The sequence below is a fragment of the Schistocerca gregaria genome, chromosome 4 (genome assembly GCF_023897955.1).
Source record: "Schistocerca gregaria isolate iqSchGreg1 chromosome 4, iqSchGreg1.2, whole genome shotgun sequence".
Lineage (NCBI taxonomy): Eukaryota > Metazoa > Arthropoda > Insecta > Orthoptera > Acrididae > Schistocerca > Schistocerca gregaria.
The window spans coordinates 310,289,531-310,301,810 of record NC_064923.1 but is presented as its reverse complement, the minus strand read 5'-3'; the positions used below and the strand labels follow the sequence as shown (position 1 = coordinate 310,301,810).

The following is a 12,280-nucleotide window of genomic DNA, read 5'->3' as shown; positions in this document are numbered from 1 at the left end:
AGGGAAATCTAAAGCTAAACTGCTAGCACTGTATGATGTCATACTAACGCACAGCACTCCAGCGACGGCGTTCACGTGCCCGTAGCAGCTTCAACCGTTTGTGGTCTGCGTAGTGTGTAAGATGACGCACGTAGCATGTGCGATACAAGTCATGGTTGCAGGCGGACGACGTCGAACAGTCAGCACACACAGGATGGTATTGCTCCAGAATTCAACAAACACTGTTTCGATCACATAATTTCTGTAGATAATGGAAGAGTTATCTTACATGTCATTCTATAGTATCATAATAAAGATGTGATTATTTTTTAGTATTATCCAACTTTGTACAAGCAAAAATATTTGTTTTTCCGTAGCTTCGAAATTTCACCCATGTTTGAACACACGAAACTACAATATTTCAGGCACAACTGTGGCTTCTTTGATTGCTCGGTGAGATGACACATTAAATAGAACACATGAAATATTAGTCCACATTATTGCATAAATTAATAAAATATTTACATTACTTCGACACAGATCTTTGCCAAAAGATTGCCTGATAAGTTACAATCGTTATTGACTATTAGAGCAGCAGGTGATGCATCGATTAACAAACTGTTCTCTTGCAGTACAGTGTTCCACAATTAATGAACAAATCTATCAGAAGCTTCACTGTCACGTTGCTCTTAGACGATGAGGTTGACTGCTGTAGCTGAGGGCTCTCACTGGGGCCGAGTTCTTGCGTGATCAACATTATATTGACCTCAGTGCGAGGGTGCAGAATTACTGGAGGTGGAGACGTGGTCTTCAGGAGCGCCAACATACGTCATTGCGATTGCACAGAACCCCTACTAATGATAGTGGCGTCGATTCGCATTGCCAACTTTGGTATGGAAACGCGTTACGTTTTCCATGTTTGATGCGAATTCGGTTACACACTATTTAATATTGTTATACTGAGTCAGGTCAGTAGGAAAATGTTATAGAAAGTTAACTTTTGTTTCCGTTTGGTAGAGAGTAGACAATGACGGTAGATACACGTCTGGGCGTTACATCGTTATTTCGGAGAGCGCGCGTTCGACGCTGCACAACTAGCCACGATTAAGATTGGCTGTGTGTACCATGTGAAAGCCAACAGCTGGTTGGTAAATGTGAAGCCATGTCACGCGAGAGCGTTTCAAAAAGTAATTCCCACTCCAAGACCATTACGCAACAAGAAGGGCGCGTTGTCAGAAGACAATAGCTGTTATGAGTTTCCCGCAAGTATAGTTCTGCTGCGGTACTGATTACAGACGTATCACAGTGAGCGGTTGAAATAGTGCGACAACTGGAAACGTACCCCTGGAACAGTACAATTATTGAGGACAAAACGCGTAAGTTACACACGGATTTACCGTGAAATTCTGGCGGTATATGAACCAAATGCAATGGTACGTCCAACCATAGTGAAATGGAGTCAGCAATTTGACCAAGGCCGCACAGACGTGGATGAGGTTGATCGACCACAGACGACAATATTCAGGCAGTCGAGGAACTGATCCGCAGCACTTGCAGATTTTACGGCTACGAGAACGTCCACACAGTAGTTCGCGAATGGTTCCGTGACCAAGGAGTTGATTTCTATCGCCGAAGAAGTGAACGATTGGCAGAACGTTCTGGCCGTCGTTTTCAGGGTATTGAAAAATAGTCCTATGTATCTGTGCATTTTGAAGTGTAGTGCAGCATTCAATAAAACTTAGTTGACCTGCCATAATAAAGTGTAGCTTACATTTTGAAGTCCTCTCGTATGATACGAGACACAGTGGGAGTGATGTATTTTGGCAGATGACGCAAGCGCCGTGTAAGATCAAGGGTCTGCCCAGAAATCGTTTGCTATTTACGACAGTACCGTAACGACAAAACCTAATGGGTAATTGTCGTAGATGCCGACAAAGTCGTCTAGGCCACATCGAACACTGAGACTGCTCAGACATGATTAGCTTAGGACTTTCCTAAGGCATTGCCAATGGATTTAATTGAAAATCGAGAACTGCACGGTACCATTAGTCACGTAGAATTTTAACTCCTCGATCTTGCCATTAGCCTCAGCCATTGTTATGTTGATCAGTATCCTAAATCATTCCTACTGTAGTGTAACCAAATGCCGTTAGCGAACATCTAATCCGTCAGTTAATGAAAGAATCATCACTATGTGACAAAGGTATCCCGACACATCGCTGAAAATGACTTACAAGTTCGTGGCGTCCTCCACCGGTAATGCTGGAATTCAGTTTGGTGTTGGCCCACCCTTAGCCTTTATGTCAGCTTCCACTCTCACAGGCATACGTTCAATCAAGTGCTGGAAGCAGAATGAGATTTTCACTCTGCAGCGGAGTGTGCGCTCATATGAAACTTCCTGGCAGATTAAAACTGTGTGCCCGACCGAGACTCGAACTCGGGACCTTTGCCTTTCGCGGGCAAGTGCTCTACCAACTGAGCTACCGAAGCACGACTCACGCCCGGTACTCACAGCTTTACTTCTGCCAGTATCCGTCTCCTACCTTCAAGTGCTGGAAGATTTATTGTGGAATGGCAGCCTATTCTCCACGGAGTGCTTCACTGAGGATAGGTATCGATGTCGGTCGGTGAGACGTGACATTAAGTCGGCGTTTCAAAACATCCAAAAGGTGTTCTATAGCTTTCAGGTGAGAACTCTGTGCAGGCCAGTCAATTACATGTATGTTACTGTCGTGTAACCACTCCGCCTCACGCTATGCATTATGAAAAGGTGCTCGATCGTGCTGAAAGATGCAATCGCCATCCCCGAATTGCTCTTTAACAGTGGGATGCAATAAGGTGCTTAAAACATCAATGTAGGCCTGTGCTGTGATAGGGCCACGCAAAACAACAAGGGATGCAAGTCCCCTCCATGAAAAGCACGACCACACCATAACACCACCGCCTCCGAATTTTACCCACACCCTGCCATCGGATCGCCACATTGTGTACCGTGATTCGACACTTCATACAACGTTTTTCCACTGTTTAATCGTCCAATGTCTAGGCTCCTTACACCAAACGACACCGTGATGTGTGGCTTATGAGCAGCCGCTCGACCATGAAATCCAAGTTTTCTCACCCCCTGCCTAATAGTTGTAGTACTTGTAGTGGATCCTAATGTGGTATGGAATACGTGTCTAACGATTTGGATAGACGTTTGCCTATTACACATTACGACCTCTTCAACGGTCGGCTGTCTCTGTAAGTCAACAGATGAGGTAGGCCTGTGCGTTTTTGTACTGTACGTGTTCTTTCACATTTCTACTTCACTATCACATCGGAAACAGTGGAGCTATGAATGTTTAGGAGCGTGAAAATCTCGCGTACAGACGTATGACACAAGTGACACTCAATTACCTGACTACTTTCGAAGTTCGTGAGTTCCGCCGAGCGCCCATTCGGCTCTCTCACGTTGTCTAATGACCACTGAAGTCGCTGATTATGAAGTACCTGGCAGTAGGTGGCAGCACAATGCACCCAATATGCAAATCGAAATTTTTGAGGGTGTTCGGCTACTTTTGATCACATAGTGTATTTTAAAATAAATGCTAATTTTGGTTCGCTGGACAGTGATCGCAGTACAGTCAGTAATTTTGTTTAATATAAGAATCAGAAACAATGAAAATCATTATACACTATCGAAAAAAGTTTTACATCACCACAGTTCCTAGAACTCCTGAACATAGACATTTGCTGTGGATATTGTATCACAGACACAGTCCCTTTGACTGTCAGAGATGTCGCTGAACCCGCCCAGAGATGTAAAAAACCACGCATGAGCAGCGCCTATTAGACGGGGCCGTCCGACAGCCGAACATTTCCAGTCATTCTATCAGGAAGGAGGTACACAGCTCGTGTTGTCTGGAGTGCAATCATGCCTAGGCGGTCAATACCGCGGTTCGATCGCGTCCACATTGTTACTTTGTGCCAGGGAGGACTCTCAACAAGGCAAGTGTGCAGGTGTGCAGGTGTGTTCGGACATAGAGGCTCAGGCCGCCCGAGGGCTACTATGGCAATGGATGACCGCTACCTACGGATTATGGCTAGGAGGAATCCTGACAGCAACGCCATCACGTTGAATAATGGTTTTCGTGCAGCCACAGGACGTCGTGTTACGCTGCAATAGGCTGCATGATGTGTAACGGCTGTACGATACGTGAATGCCATCCTCCGACCGATAGTGCAACCATATTGGCGGCATATTGCGAGGTATTCGTCTCCATGGACAACAATTCGCGTCCCCATCGTGCACGTCTTGTGAATGACCTTCCTCAGCGTAACGACATCGCTCGACTAGAGTGGTCAGCATGTTCTCCGGACAAGAACCGTTTCGAACATCTCTGGGATAGATTGAAAAGGGCTGTTTATGGACGACGTGACTCACCAACTACTCTGAGGTGTCTACGCCAAATTTTCGTTGAGGAGTGGGTCAATCTGGACCAACAGTGCCTCGATGAACTTGTGGATAGTATGCCTCGACGAATATAGCCACACATCAGTGCAAAAGGACGTGCTACTGGGTATTAGAGGTACCGGTGTGTTCAGCAATCTGGGCCACCACCTCTGAAGGTCTCGCTGTATGGTGGTACAACATGCAATGTGTGGTTTTCATGATCAATAAAAGGGACGTAAATGATATTTATGTTGATATCTATTCCAATTTTCTATACAGGTTCCGGATCTCTCGGAACCGAGGCGATGCAAAACTTTTTTTGACTTGCGTACTTTGAAAGAAAGTGCTATTGAAGTAATAGAAAGATAATTTAAGTTCAATAATACTGGCAAATTGAACTATATTTTCTCATTTTTTATTTTATGATTGATTTTGTGAAAGTGTTTCTGGTTGCTTGCTTAGCAACTCTCTTTTCGAAGTTGTAATTGGGATGAATTTTCATTATTTCTTATTACAAGCGAAAAGTTCCAAATCATTTAAAACAGTGAAATTCTACCATCTTCATTTGTGAATTTCATGACTACTGCCTAAGCAGATAATCTTTAACGTGGGATAACACAATTTTTACTATAATAGTGAGAGCTCACCTTGTAAACACTCCCGTAACGATTACTTGAACTTTTATTTTCAGATTATCTCGTTTGATTTTCTTTAGCAGTTTAAAAACATATTTAACATTTTCTCTTCGTATTTTCACAATGTGTTTCAGTTGGTTTCGTGATTTCGTGTGTGAACTATTTCTTCAACACGCATTTGTCAGAAAGATTACGTAATAATTAATGTTCCGATAGTCAACTGACTAATGAACAGCGTTTTGTCCACTTAGACTGGCAGCCGAATGTAGAATTAACTTCTACGTTCTGCTGTGGACTATTCGAAATATCGTGGTATTTTCAGCTGACTGTTTTGTGTGTGATTTGCAACACTTTCTAATGATAATTCTAAAATTACACACGCAAGAAGAACGTGAGTAAGTTGTTTGCAAAAGTAAATTATTGTACGGTTTCCCTATATGTTTATGCTCACACGATCACGGTCATTTGTATACCGAATTAAAGAAGAGGGAAGGTTGCAATTTGACAATATCATATTTAAACAGTCTTTGAAGGAAACTGTACAGTCTTGCACTTCTAAGGAATTGACTGACTATAAATACAAATAAATGCGTACCTTATCTAATAGTAATGTTAGTGTGTTATTTTCTCTTCTCTTTCACCTCGCCCCAGTTCCCAGCTTTGCATGAACATTGCTCTACAAATAAGCTACAAGAAGTAGGCGACAAGCACAGTTCTTGTTAAATTTGGCTGTGGGAATTGCGATAGCATCGGGTTGTCCGTCCGCTAAAGAACGAACGATGTGAAAACTCTCACACTGCTGTTTCTCGGATGTGTGCGCTGCATTGTCTACAACAAAACTTTATACGAGGCACCAACGGTCCAAATGCTTCGTGCTAAGTATTTTCCTAATTTTTAGAGTCCTTGTTACACGAGACACAATGCTTAGCGCTTGACACTCTGAAGTAAAGCACTTGCGAAGTCATATGTTCGTGCGGGGGCAGGGTTCACTGTTACAGGGAGATACATTTCCGAACTTCTGCATCTGAATATCGGCACGAAACTAAGTTACGAACATTATTATTATTATTATTATTATTACTACTATTATTATTGTTATTGTTATTACTGCTGTCTTGCACGTTAAATAAGACACAAAATTTAGATAGTCCGTTAGAATAACACTAGCTAAAGTTATATAGACCATTACAATGACCCTTATTGTATGATAAAACTATTTTAAATATGCGTCGTAGGCTGTCATATTCGTTAGACAAAATGACCCTTATTTATCATGTATTACATTACTGATTAATTACTTTGCATTTTCAAATGCAGCTGCATCGATGATATGTGGGTCATATTCATAAACTATTTAATATTATAAAAGAAAACACTTCCTTAGTTCTGCAATGTGTTAGGAAGTGTTTTGCTTTATAATATGACTAGCTTGGGTACCCGGCTTCACTCACGGAGTTGATATGAGACTGCGTGATAGTTGGAATAAACGGATGAACTTTAAAGTACAAGAAATAAAAAAATTGAAATAATTTTCTATTTACAACACTTGTTTATAATCAAAATTTTTAATTTTGTTATCCGACGTGTATATGTATAACTTTTTCGAATTTCCTGCTCGAGAGCAAGCTACTTATATTTGACCGAGACACAAGCAGGAATCTGAGGTTGACGCCGCAGTATTTTAAAGTTTGTCCTTGCGCTTTGTTAACTGTAAAACTGTGGCTAATTTGATTCGAAATCGCACTCTTTTAAATTGGAATGACAGTTCAGTAGAGCTCAGTGATATCTTGGGGATAAATAGTGTGTATCTTTTGTACCTTCCAGTCGTAAGTTCGGCTTCAACAATGTTATTCGATAACTGTTTGACGATTATTATTGCTCCATTATATAGTTTTGGTGAGTTAAGATTTCTGAGAAGTAGGGCCGGACATCCGATTTTAAGTCTAAGGCAGTGTAATGGCATTCCTGGTACTTCCAAAGAGTTTAGAAATTCTGTAGGGAATTTCACACTTTCTTCAACGTTTACCATCGTGTACATCGATTTGTATATTCTCTCTTCACCGGGAATTTTCTTTTGAATATTAAAGCTGATATCGTCGACAATATTATTTTTAGTTGCCAAAATTGGCCTTTCAAGTAGCCAGTCCGGACTGGTTAGTTGTGAACAATCTTGCACAAATTTGGCCAATGAGTTGGGTTTCAGCAGTGGCTATGTTGGAGAAATCACCGTTAATGAGACCGGTCGTATGATCAGTAGGGTATGGGCCTTTTGACTACCTGTAAAAGTTGTTGTCCAAAGTGTGCTGTTGTTTCGTCTTTCGATTTTTTGTTAGTCGCAGTATTTCCTTATGTAGCCAGAGATGTGATTTTTTCAGCATGCACTGATCTCGTCTGCTGGTGTTCACCTGGGGATAACTGGAAGTATTTGTCGAAAATCTTGTAAATGTTCTGTCCATGGCTTCGAGTGACTTTTTATATTCCATTGTGCATTCGTCCCAGAAGTTCATTTTAGCTTGCTTTAGAGGTTCGCCCGACCGTATGCTCTTGAGATTTTACATACCGGGAATTGTTCTTCGGCTATATTTAACAGGCGTTGTAGGGCGCTATGTGCAGTTCGTCCTCCTTCCGTAAATAATGCTGCAGTGCTGGATGGTGCCAGTGCAAGTGCAATGTGTTGTTTAGCACGTATTTTCGCCAGCAATAGAGTCATGAGAAATGTTTTCCCGATGCCGCCTGATGCGTCCAAGTAAATAGTTCCGACAGTGTTCTTGTCGATCTGGCCCGTGATAACGTTGTATATTTCCTTTTGACAGTCATTTAGGATTAGTTTGTTGTGAGCAATGTACCAAACGAGTTCGTTGACGTTGTGGCCTTTTTCCTTTGTAATTTTGAAATTTAGCATACTGGTAGCATCTTTTCGTGATTCTTGCACCCAAGTTGTGCTAAGGTCTAGTTGTTTATTGCTAAACTTGTATCTTACAGGCGAATGAGTGTTTCGTTGAAGATGTCGTTGAATTCGATGGTCAGTTCAGGAGCTTGTCGGAATTGGTACAGTATTCCATCACTCATACTCTCTTTGAAGGAGTCCCATAGCTGTTTTGAATTCGATGGGTTACATTTTGTTAGAATTACGGCATTTAAGTATCTCATTTGTCCAATTGAGGCTGTCAGTGAGTGGTACTTCTGGCAGTGTTAATTCCCAGTGGTTGTCGTTTTCCAGTAGTCTTAAGCGTTGGCAAGCTTCTCTGTGTGTCTGTCACAGTCTTGAGATCTGTGAAACTTGTTGGTCCCGTGTTTCGTTTAGCGACATCCGGTGATAGAAACATTCGGCCTTGTTCGTTTGTGCGGTGTATACTCGGCCTAGTGCACCAGTTCTCATTATTCCTGAATTATCTTCTAGTGGAATTCCTTGTTTTCGTCCTTGAAAGATTTTTCATGTTGTGTTCCACGTGTAATAGGTAGGGACGTCAACATTTAGTAACGTTTTCGCATAGGATCCGTTACGCACAGTTGGTAAAAAGCTGTTAACGTTGTGTTCTGAGGAGGATCGCTTGCAATTTTCTGGCGGTGTCCTTTGTTAAGTAAACTCTCTGTCCATTCAGGGAATGTACTGATGGATGTTGCACAGTCGGTTCGTATTCGCGTATGGGAAAACCGAAAATCCGAAACGCTACTTCGTTACTGTTGATGTATCTTCCCATTTGTTTTGTTGTTCACTGTCTTTGGCTATTTGAAATAGTGCTGTGTCACAGCCTTCGTTCACATACTTACAGGCGTATTTAATGGATTTCACTGAATTGCGGTATTCTATGTTTATGTGTGCTTGGAATATTTTCGAAAGATGTGTGTTATATAGTTATATTGCTTATCTATTCCAGTTCGTCGCTGCCTCTTATTCATACTATTGCTGTGAAGCCACCGTTTTTGTATTTGGGATAGCCATCCACTCCGATTTGTATGTAGTCGAAGTATGGTTTTGGGTATTTTTTTGTATATTTTCCACCACTCGTACATGGCGAACTGAGGGTTAATGGCCGCTGTGTCGTGCAGTTCCGGATTTTCTTCTGGACTGGCAAATTCAGCTTGGATGATGTTGCCGATACCCGTGGGATGCATTATGTGGTGTAGCTATATGAGATTGTGTGAGTGAAGTAGACCTCGTTTTTGCCATTCGATTGTGTGCATCGAGCTTCTAACAGTTCCAAAGATGTGATATTTTGTGATGACTTCAATAAATCTCATTTGTTTTTGTCGGAAAACTCAGACTATTTCGTCGTGTCGATGCATGAGGGTTTGTCCGTATCTTAGTGTTATCTGATTTCTGGCCACGACAAGTTGCATATGAGTATTATGAAGAAGTCGGGTTTTCATATTTTCTTATATAGTTCATGGCTTTTTGAGTGTATTCGTGCATATGTCTCGGACTTCCTTCGTATGATGAGGGTAAGATTAAAGCGGTCCAATGTCGTTAGTGTTTCCGTCAGTTATGATTGCATCTCTAAGATGCATGTATCTTCCGTGAGTAGTTTATTATGATTCAGTCTTATGTAAAGCATCCGTTCCGCTTGTATTTTTGCATACATATCTAAAAGCAAACCCTGCTTCCTCCCCCCCCCCCCTCCGTGAACCTTGGACCTTCCGGTGGTGGTGAGGCTTGCATGCCTCAGCAATACAGATGGCCGTACCGTAGGTGCAACCACAACGGAGGTGTATCTTTTGAGAAGCTAGACAAACGTGTGGTTCCTGAATAGGGCCAGCAGCTTTCTCAGCAGTTTCAGGGGCAACTGTCTGGATGATTAACTGATCTGGCCTTGTAACATTAACCAAAAAGGCATTGCTGTACTGGTACTGCGAACGGTTGAAAGCAAGGGGAAACTACAGCCGTAATTTTTCCTGAGGGCGAGTAGCTTTACTATGTGGTTAAATGGCGACAGCGTCCTCTTGGGTAAGAAATTCCGGAGGTAAAATAGTACCCCATTCGGATCTCTGGGCGGAGTCTACTAAGGGGAACGTCGTTAACAGGAGAAAGAAAACTCGCATTCTACGAATCGGAGTGTGGAATGTCAGATCCCTTAATCGGGCAGGCACGATAGAAAATTGTGAAAAGGGAAATGGATAATTTAAAGTTAGATATAGTGGGAATTAGTCAAGTTCGGTGGCAAGAGGGACAACACTTCTTGTCAGGTGAATATAGGGTTAGACAAGACTTCTTGTCAGGTGAATACAGGGTTATAAATACCAAATCAAACAAGTGTAATGCCGAAGTAGGTTTCATAATGAATAAAAAAACAGGAGCGCGGATAAGTTCCTACGAACAGAATAGTTAACGCTTCATTGTAGCCAAGGTAGACACGAAACCACAGTAGTACATGTTTATATGCCAATTAGCTCCGCTGATGACAGAGGGACAGAAGAAATGCATGATGCGGTATAAGAAATTATTCAGATACTGAAGGGAGATGAAAGTTTAATAGTCATGGGGCACTGGAATTCGATAGTAGGAAAAGGAAGAGAAGGAAGAGTAGTAGGTGAATATGGTCCGGTGGTAAGGTATGAAAGACGAATCCGCCTGACAGAATATTGCACAGAGCATAACTTAATCATAGCTAACTCTTGATTTAAGAATCAAGAAAGAAGGCTGTATACGTGGAAGAGGCCTGGAGACACTTGATGGTTGCAGATAGAATATATAATTTTTCGACAGAGATTTAGGAACCAGGTTTTAAATTGTAAGACACTTCCAAGGACAGATGTGTAATCTGAGCACAACTTAATGATTATGGACTGTAGATTAAAACTGAAGAAACTGAAAGAATTTAAGGAGATGGGACCTGGATAATTTGCTGGTTATGAACTGTAGATTAAAACTGAAGAAACTGCAAATAGGTAGGAATTTAAGGAGATGGGACTTGGATAAACTGAAAGAACCAGAGTTTGTAGAGGGTTTCAGGGGGAGCATTAGGGACCGATTGACAAGAATAGGGAAAAGGAATACATTAGAAGAAGAATGGTAGCTTTGAGAGATGAAATGGTGAAGGCAAAGGAACTAGAACGTAAAACGACTAGGGATCGTAGAAATCCTTGGGTAACAGAAGAGATATTGAATTTAACTTATGAAAGGAGAAAATCTAAAAATGCAGTAAATAAAACAGGTGAAAAGGAATACGTCTCAAAAATGAGATCGACAGGAAATGCAAAATGGTTAAGCCAGGATGGCTGGAGAAGAAATGTAAGGATGAAGAGGCATATATCGCTAGGGGTAAGATAAATACTGCCTACAGGAAAAATAAAGAGACCTCAGGAGAAAAGAGAACCACCTGTACGAATATCAAGAGTTCAGATGGGAAACCAGTCCTAAGCAAAGAAGGAAAAGCACAAAGGTGTAAGCAGTATGTAGAGGATCTATACAAGGGAGATGTACTCCTGGGCAATAATAAGGAAATGGAAGACGACGTACATGAAGATTAAATGGGAGATATGATGCTGCGTGAAGAATCTGACAGAGTACTTAAAGACCTAAGTCAAAAAAAGGACCCGGGAGTAGACAGAATTCCATTAGAACTACTGATAGTCCTGAGAGAGCCAGCCATGATAAAACTCTTACCATCCGATGAGCAAGATGTATGAGACAGGCGAAATAACCTGGGACTTCTAGAAGAATACCACTATCCGCACCACCCAATGTTCGTGGCGCAGTGCATATTTGGAGCAGCCGTCCATCTGGATGACGGCGAATCTAGGAACGACCATCAACCTAGCACAACAAAAAATGTTACGCATGCGACCAGGTGGCACAACATTGCTCCAATGACCAATCTCGATGATCCCGTGACCCCTGCAATCGTAACTGACAACGTCGTCGGGGTTACCGTGGTAAAACGTTGAGGTGGGCTGCTACGGAGACTCACGTTCAACAATTTGTGCTAGATAGTGTTATCCGTAGAACTTGTGCCACACCGAATGTCGGTCAGATTCTCAGTTTCTAAGATGATAGTTCCAAAGCACCATGGCATATGAACCTGCCGTTTGTCAATGAATCTTATCGCAGATGATTTTCCCAATTGTAGCGTGTAAAGTCGCTAAAATGAGTCCCCTTTCGTATCTGCTCTGCTTATGTGCTGAGGTGACAAAAGGCATGAAGCGATGTGCACGTATTTATATGACAGGAATATCGCGTACACAAGGTATAAAAGGCCAATGCATTGGTAGATCTGTCGTTTGAAAGCAGGTG

The 12,280-nt window shown here is 41.9% G+C and overlaps 1 non-coding gene across 1 annotated transcript; it reads right to left on the bottom strand.

The window, feature by feature from the left end:
* Positions 1-2,395: 2,395 nt before the first annotated feature.
* Positions 2,396-2,470, bottom strand: Trnas-cga (transfer RNA serine (anticodon CGA)). Its single transcript has one exon. It is a non-coding gene; the product is annotated as a tRNA-Ser (tRNA).
* Positions 2,471-12,280: the final 9,810 nt, after the last annotated feature.